The sequence below is a fragment of the Pteropus vampyrus genome, unplaced genomic scaffold (genome assembly GCF_000151845.1).
Source record: "Pteropus vampyrus isolate Shadow unplaced genomic scaffold, Pvam_2.0 Scaffold39, whole genome shotgun sequence".
NCBI classification, from domain to species: domain Eukaryota; kingdom Metazoa; phylum Chordata; class Mammalia; order Chiroptera; family Pteropodidae; genus Pteropus; species Pteropus vampyrus.
The window spans coordinates 9,189,839-9,198,077 of record NW_011888820.1 but is presented as its reverse complement, the minus strand read 5'-3'; the positions used below and the strand labels follow the sequence as shown (position 1 = coordinate 9,198,077).

Genomic DNA, 8,239 nt, shown 5'->3' with positions numbered 1-8,239 from the left:
ATAGTATTATTTTTTTAATCGCAGAGAAAACCAATTTTGAATTTCCAGAATAATTTCTTAAACAAAATAATTAACTTAAAAAAGCTGTAGTCATCATACAAAGATTAAAAAAATAACAAAATTTTTGTAACAAAGCCGATGTACACAAAACAAAGCTAAATGAAATACCAGACTGTCAATAAGCTCTTTTTATTGCCCATTATCAATCAGAATGCAGAAATGTTTGAGCCTTTGAACATTTACTTTTAAATCAACCTAAGCATCTCACAATGACATTAAGCATTTTATAAATAAGTACTCTAAATCTTGTTGTATATTATTCAAAATCAGTTAAAAATCTTTAAGCAAAGAATTCAACACACTTAACACCAAAACTTCAGCTTGCAAATCCCAGTAACTGAAAACAACATTTACAAACAGGAAGACATTGAAAGTTATCTCTAAAAAGCAAGAGAGTAACTAAACTACTTAATGTCGATGGTTTCAAATTTGAATTTTGAAATTTTGTAGTAGAGATTGGCAATATCTCAATTTCTTGGAAGAATCTTTTGATGGAGCTCCATTTTTAGTAGGTTATATTTATGTACTAGACTGGACTGAAATTGAGAAGGCCTAAGGTTTTGCTTCACTTAAAAGAATCAGAAATAGAAAAATAAATAGTTTGTACTTTGTATGAAGGTAATAGTACCTGTGAAAATATTGGTGCTAAGATATTTATGCAATGCATTTTGGTAGGAAAAAATTAGCATTAGACTATCTTCCAGTTAATAGATTTTGCTCTTAGTTTACCAGGTACCTCAATCTCTTCAAAGAGACTATATAGTCTCAGTCTACGGCCATACCACCCTGAATGCGCCCGATCCCGTCTGATCCCAGAAGCTAAGCAGGATTGGGGCTGGTTAGTACTTGGATGGGAGACCACCTGGGAATACTGGGTGCTTTAGGCTTAAAAAAAATATATATATATATGACTCTTCTATTTGGACCATATATATATATGGTCCAAATAGAAGAGTCATTCGAAGGTGTCGACAGTTTAAATGTGTTAGCCATAAATGCAAATTTAACAAAGATTTGCAGGTAATTTTAGGAATAATTAAAAACAAGCTAACTTAAAAAAAATTCTTTAGAAAAAGTAAGATGGTATTATACAGATATAACTGAGAAATTGAACAAAGTTAGTATATACTAACTGCTTTAACATATATTCATGTATGTAATATTAAATTTTTTAGACATAATTTTATTTTTGAAAATAATTTTATATAGCAATGGTTTATAGCATCATTAACATAATAAAGCCAATGTTTTGGCCCATAGCAATTCCAAAAATTGTATGTTTTTAATATGCTTTTTACTATCAAGAATGTACTAGTCTTGACACTGTATTACATTGTCAATCTAATTAAGCTTTTTCCTGAAATAAGCTTAGTGTTTACAATGACTTTCTCATTTCATAATATCTTATCTACTCTTAGTGATTATAGTTAATATGTTAAGATCATATACCATTCCATTATATGAGAGCTTCTTTAAATAAGACCTAATTGTTTTTCGGATACAGGAGAAATAAGAATTTCTATATTCTATTATTTTGACAATCATGTTAAAGTCCCTGATGCATAATTCAAACAACTGTGCCATCTCTGCATCAGGTTTTATTGTTTACTTTATCTCTTGATGATAGGTCATGTTTTCTTTTTTCCCTTGAGTGTACAAAAACACTGAGACTGAGAGACTGAACAATGTGTATTTTCTGGAAAGGGCACACCTATTGTTGTTTTAGTTACAGTTGGTGCCCTCTAGTCTTCAGAGTCCCCGAGTAATTGAATATGGCTGCTTCCTCCTCAGCGTGAGGCCTGGAGACCTGAAGGGTTTCTTTCAATTCTCCCGCCCTCAGTCTTCAACAGGACAAAATATGCCTGTGACTCAGTACTGAGTTTTTCTCAGCATTTCACCCCTCACCCAGTGATAGACTGGTTGTGTTACAGTCATGCAGGATCCCAAGTTCTGGAAGGCTTCTCTTGTTCACCCATCGCACCTTTGGTCTTAGGCAAGCTGTGTCTGTCTGTGCCGCCGAGGAGATCTCGATTCTCCTGCTTTAGCTCCAGTCTTTCTCATGACCACTGGGTTTAGTCCTGTGAAAGAGTTGATGAGCAGATGTAGACTCTCTGCATCTGGGGCTCCAGGAACCCTAAACTGTTACATTAACCCATACTTGGCTTTCAGGAAGTTGTTAAATGTTCAGCTTTTTTTTTTTTTTCCTTACTTGCATCTAGGGCAGATTTCTCCTCCTCTTACGGCCGTGCCGAGGTGAAATAATCAGTAGTTCTTCTCTCTTCTTGCAGGAGCGTGCCACTCTCTGGATTTTTGTTCAGTAGTTTACCTAGTGACCTTACTGCTCTGATGGGCCTGAAAAATTATTTTTTGTATATTGGTTATCTTATTCTCATTGTTGGGGTGAGAGTAACATTCATTTGTGACTTTCTGCATTAGGTGTTGGTGAACTTTGATCTGTGGGTCGAATCCTCCCATCACCTATTTCTGTAAATAGAGTAGTTCCCCCCTTATCCTTGGTTTCACCTTCGGCTATTTAAGTTATCTGTGGTCAGCTGTGGTCCGAAACTATTAAATTTCCTCAACCATTGACATTTTCTACTCCTGACATCCAACCATTGGCATTGTCATGGCTCAGTGATCCAGGATCACCCAATGCAGATGATCCTCCTTCATCGTAGCCTAAGACTATGGCATTTACCTGCCTTCATCTGATCATGAAGGCATTTTATTATCTCACATCATTACAGGAAGAAGAAGGGTGATTACAGTAGAAAAAGATATTGAGAGAGTGAGAAAGACCACATTCACATAACTTTTTATTACAGTATATTGTTATAATTATTCTATTTCATTATTAGTTATTCTCGTTAACCTCTTACTGTGCCTAACTTATAAATTAAACTTAACCATAGTTATGTATATATCAGAAAAAACTTATATATAGGGTATATGTAGGGATTGGTACTATCCACATTTTCAGGTATCTACGGAAGAGCTTGGAATGTATCCCCTTTTGATTAAGGGGGGACTACTGTATAGTTTTATTGGAATACAGCCATGCCTATTTTGTTTATGTGTTTTCTGTGGCTACAAATGGAATAGTTGTGACAGAGACCATATGGCTTGTAAAACAAAAACTATTTACCATCTAGCCTTTTACAGAATAAGTTGGCCAACCCTTTTTCCACATCTTAAACTGAAGCAGAAGTCCCCTTGATGCTATTATATTTTTGTTGTATCCTGGAATGAAATTCCATACTTTGAATAAGATTATATCTCTTAGAAGTGAGAATAACTATTCTCTGTATTCTACATTGCCTTTTCCTCACCTTTAAAAATTTTTTTTTTTATCAGTGCATATGTTTTGTGTTTGACTAACCAGACTCTCAGATCTGGATATTTGTTTGGCAAATGTTAGGTCTTGTTTTAAAAAATGGTGTGTTTGCTTATGAAAATGGTACTGTGGACTGAACTTTGAGTTGTTTTTCTAATGATATTGTTTGGTTTGCAGTAATCCATTTCTCCTTATCTTCCTAGAGATCAAGGCCTCCCTTATAAGGCCTCTGGTAGAGGTTACTGGGTTATTGGCATAGATTTGATTAAGGAAAAATAAATATAATTTACATGCATAATTTACATGACCATGTTATCTCTGTGACTTCTTTAACTGATTGTGTCAACCAGGTCTGGTCTATCAATAAATGTGAATTTGTAATGATTTTAGGCCTCATTGCTAGAGAGATGAGAAATGTAATAATCAATATTTTCTTAAGTTTTAGTTTTTCTAATTACAAGCTCATTTGGAAATAAATCTATAGGAAAAGTACAAAAGTAAGTTATCTTGACCATGTTTTAACACCCAGTTTAATTTTCATCTAGTCCTGTTTTAAAAATATAATTAATTGAATTTTGTCAAATGCTTTTTCTGCATCTATTGAGATGACCATATGCCTTTTAATCCCTCATTTTGCTAATGTGATGTATCCCTTTGATTTGCGGATGTTGACTCACCCCTGCATCCCTGGAATAAATCACTCTTGATCATGGGGTGTGATCTTTTTAATGTATTGTTGAATTTGGTTTGCTAATGTTTTGTTGAAGATTTTTGCATGTATTTTCATCAGGGATATTGGCCTATAATTCATTTTCTTGTGGTGTCCTTGTCCAATTTTGGTATCAGGGTAATGCTGGCCTCATCAAATGAGTTTGGAAATGTTCCCTCCTCCTCTCTTTTTTTTTGGAAGAGTTTGAGAAGGATTGGTATTAATTTTGCTTTAAATGTTTGGTCGAATTCACTAGTGAAGGCGTTGGGCCCTGGATTTTTGTTTGTTGAGAGGTTTTGATCACTGATTTAATCTCCAAACTAGTATTCGGTCTGTTCAGATGTTCTATTTCTTCATGATTCAGTCTTGTTAGGTTGTACATTCTTAAGAATTTATCCATTTCTTCTAGGTTGTTCAATTTGTTGGCATATAATTGTTCATATTAGTCTCTTATGCACCTTTGTATTTCTGATTTTGAGTCTTCTCTCTTTTTTTCTTGGTAAGTCTAGCTAATGGTTTGTCAATTTCGTTTGTTTTCGAAACACCAGCTTTTGGTTTTGTTGATCTTTTCTATCATCTTTTTAGTCTCTATTTCATGTATTTCTGCGCTGATCTTTATGTCCTTTGTTCTACTAACTTTGGGCTTCATTTGTTCTTTTTTCTAGTTCTTCGAGGTGCAAATTAGATTGTTTATTTGAGGCATTTATCATTATGAACTTTCTACAATTATTCTTAAATTCAGTGAATATTTGGACATAGAGGCTGTGTGAAAAGGTGGTTGTGTCTAGTGGTTTGTAGGGTGGTGCCCTGGGTAGGGAAAATTCCTAGGAGCTGAACTGTTGTTTGGCTCTCCTGAGGTCAAAGCAGCTCTGTTCATGTCTCGGCATTAGGTGGAGAGCTTAACATTTATTGCCAGCATCCCCCCGTGCAGAGGGCTCATGGCTGGCCCTATGGGAGATCAGATATTTATTCCATGTCCTTGATGAAAAAGAAAATGTGATCTTGTTCTGTGGAATGTCCCTTCCCCCTTTCAAGTGTGTGTTCATATTTTCCAGCAATTGGTTTTACATTCAACCTCGAAACTTGCTGTTCAATTCTCAGTGAAGTTCTGCTGCCAGTAGCTTGTATGAGGCAGAATGCTGATTTAGCTCATAGGATGCATCGAGCCACATTGCCATGGTAACCAGCAGACAAACCTGAGAGAAGCAAGGCTGCAGAGGAACTGTGGCCATCAACAAACAGCAAATCAAAGGGAAGTGTCTCAGGAGAGATTTCAAATTATCACACATTTGTCCTTGCAGCCAAACCAGAGTGCAAGGGAAATGGCACCATTGGTGCTGGCATCTTTAGGTCACAGAATCATGGAAACTTAGCTGTGCTCCTTTGGGAATTCCCTAGAGCTTCCTGCTGCCTTAAGGTATATTGAAACAGAATCTTAGATTGACCTTTTCCTTAGAGTTATCACCAAGTCCTTAGTAGTGATAACTGTAATGCTCTATAGCTTAAGGTATTTTATGGGTAGCAAAGCAATTTAAAAGTCTCACATCTGGAGCCTGATAGGTAATAACATCTGAGATGGTTCTTTGATATCTTGAAAAGATTGCCTCTATGTAGTCATTATTTCTTTTTTATTTTTTTTGCTTCCTCTTTAATATAAGCAGACTTATTTCAGTAATCCTTAATGCGAGTGGAGTGCAATGTTTATATGTTTATATGCAAATATATGCAAATCATGTTATAGTAAAATAGGGTTCCTAGAGTAACAACTGGTAACATTTATGTTTGCTCACAAAGAAAGTGCTCAAGGTCACAAAGCTATTGTTAAAAATTTATAATTTTCTGGGGGAAATAGTTACAGAAATCCTTTTTCTACTTTTAAATATGCTGAGATCAAGGCCGTTCAATTCTTGAGACAGGGAGAGAGGTGACAAAATGAAGACACAGCATCACATGAATAAAATTCAAGTTACCTTTGTTAAGCAGCTTTGACCTTCCTTTTGCTATTAGCCTAACTGCAAAGGTGTCTGAATTAGGTTTTGTTTTTTTTTTTTGTATCATATCTGTTCTGCATTAATTCATATTTCTGAATGACACATGCTGGAGGCTGGCCTGAATCACCTTTGTTTTATTAAAAGTGCATTTAAGGTCAACTACCACTAACTGCACTGTTAAATATTGATTTAGCCATTTGAATTAATGCTATTTTCAGTTCTTTCCCTACTTAATGTACACCAGTACCCCCATGATCCAGTCAGACAGAAGATCAATATGTGGGCACTCAACTCATATTGAAACTGGGTTGACTGCTTTCTGTGCTTGCTTGTTTTCCTGTGGAAGCTAAAGTGTTCAGGATAATGGTCCATTGGCTTATCAACCCACCTCCTGCAAAACTTCTGAATGCTTTTATCTCCTGCAGAATGTTACTGACCTACTTAGTGGGCTGTGTTTCTCAAAGTTCTAAATGATAGGTTTCCCCTGTTGAAGAAAAACAGTATCAAGAAAGCAAAAAACAAAACCTGCAACATTATAATAGCAAGGTCAGCACTACTGTGGATTCATAACATTTCAGAACTGGAAACAAGCCTTGAAATACTTCACTCAGCACTCTCATTTTATTGATGATAAAAGGGAGAGTTTAAATCACTTTTCAAACTGCTGGGGTCTGAACTAGGATCCTGGACTTTCAAATATTCTCTTTTCATTGTACTTATTGACCTCTAGTACATGTCATTTGTCTTTTAGCAAAATGAGGCAAGGTAAAGGAATTTTGTGACCGTATTCATTAAAAATGTCATTGCATCAGGCCAAAGAGAGCTTGGTATTAAAATGAAATAGTTTATTTTGGCAGAGACCAAACAGAGACACTATCTCTAAAGAGCTGCCATACCGCTATTGCCTTTTTCAGAAATTTTCAGATTTGCTCTCTTAGCACTAGATAGTACCAACTGGTTTCACTTATTCTGATTTAACATTGATGAAGTTCAGGGCAGGCCACCCCAAAGTATGCCACTTTGGCATATCGATTATTTTGAATTAAAGTTACTTGAGAGAAACAGTGGGTAACAGAAAATTCTGACCCTTGTTTTTTCCCCTGAAAGCCGGAAATAAATCTCCCATGGGACGGTATCCTACTTATACCAGGAAGATAGAAGGCATCTTTATCACCAGAGATAGGGAATTCAAGGCTGAAGAAGTTGTATAAATAAACTTTGTTACTTCTTCATTTATTTGCTACTCCAAGCCCAGATCCCTTTAGTTTCACAAATAAATGTTTCTTTGTCTAAAAAGGTATATAAATAGTCTGCCTTGGTCACTTCTTATGTCCCATACCTATAGGACCTCCATATGTATGAAATTAAATTTGTTTTTCTCCTGTTAACTCGTTTCATGTCAATTTAATTCTTAGACCAGCCAGAAGAAACTAGTAAAATTTTTTCCTCCTCAACAATATAAAGATAGAAAAAACCCACTATGATATTGAGATCATAATCTACTCTCCATTTAAGCCTCCATTTAAATCTAGAGGTGTCAGGGGGCTATGTTTGGCATCAGATACAAAAAGCCTACATAAGCATGCAGCAAACAGTCAAGGAAACAGAGCCAAGAGATGGAAGGAGAGAGACCAAGCCCTGGCCACATGAAGTGTCTGGATCCAGCCATGCCTGCCTGAAGCTAGATATCTCTGGAAATTCAGATAATATAAATCAAGAAATTTTCTTATTTACTTAAATCTTTTTTTTTAAACCACGACCAAGAATCTCAACTTCCTGGCCAATACATAAAATTAGTTGGGTATCTGAGAAATAATTGGACCTTGATGTTGTATTGTCAAGCTTCTAAGTCATAAGAGAGTTTCAAAGAAGTTTTTTATATCATTTCTACATGTGTTATAAAAGGCCAAGTGATGGGTCTCCAGTATAAGCATTGTAAATTGGCATTTTATTTTCAAAGCCCTTATGTAATGTCAATGCTTTCTAGTGTTTAAGAACCTCTTAATGATTGCAGGGTATTTCTTTCATGTAAAAGCCATAGTTAAAAAAATTTTTTTTTTCAGAACTTTAACTTTACAGAAAGCTGTTCTATTCCCAAACTGAAACCGATTCTGCATTAAGAAAAGAAAGCACAGAAATCGAAAT

The 8,239-nt window shown here is 35.5% G+C and overlaps 1 pseudogene; it reads left to right on the top strand.

The window, feature by feature from the left end:
• Nucleotides 1-828: 828 nt before the first annotated feature.
• Nucleotides 829-947, top strand: LOC111738528 (annotated as a pseudogene).
• The last annotated feature ends 7,292 nt before the right edge of the window (nt 948-8,239 follow it).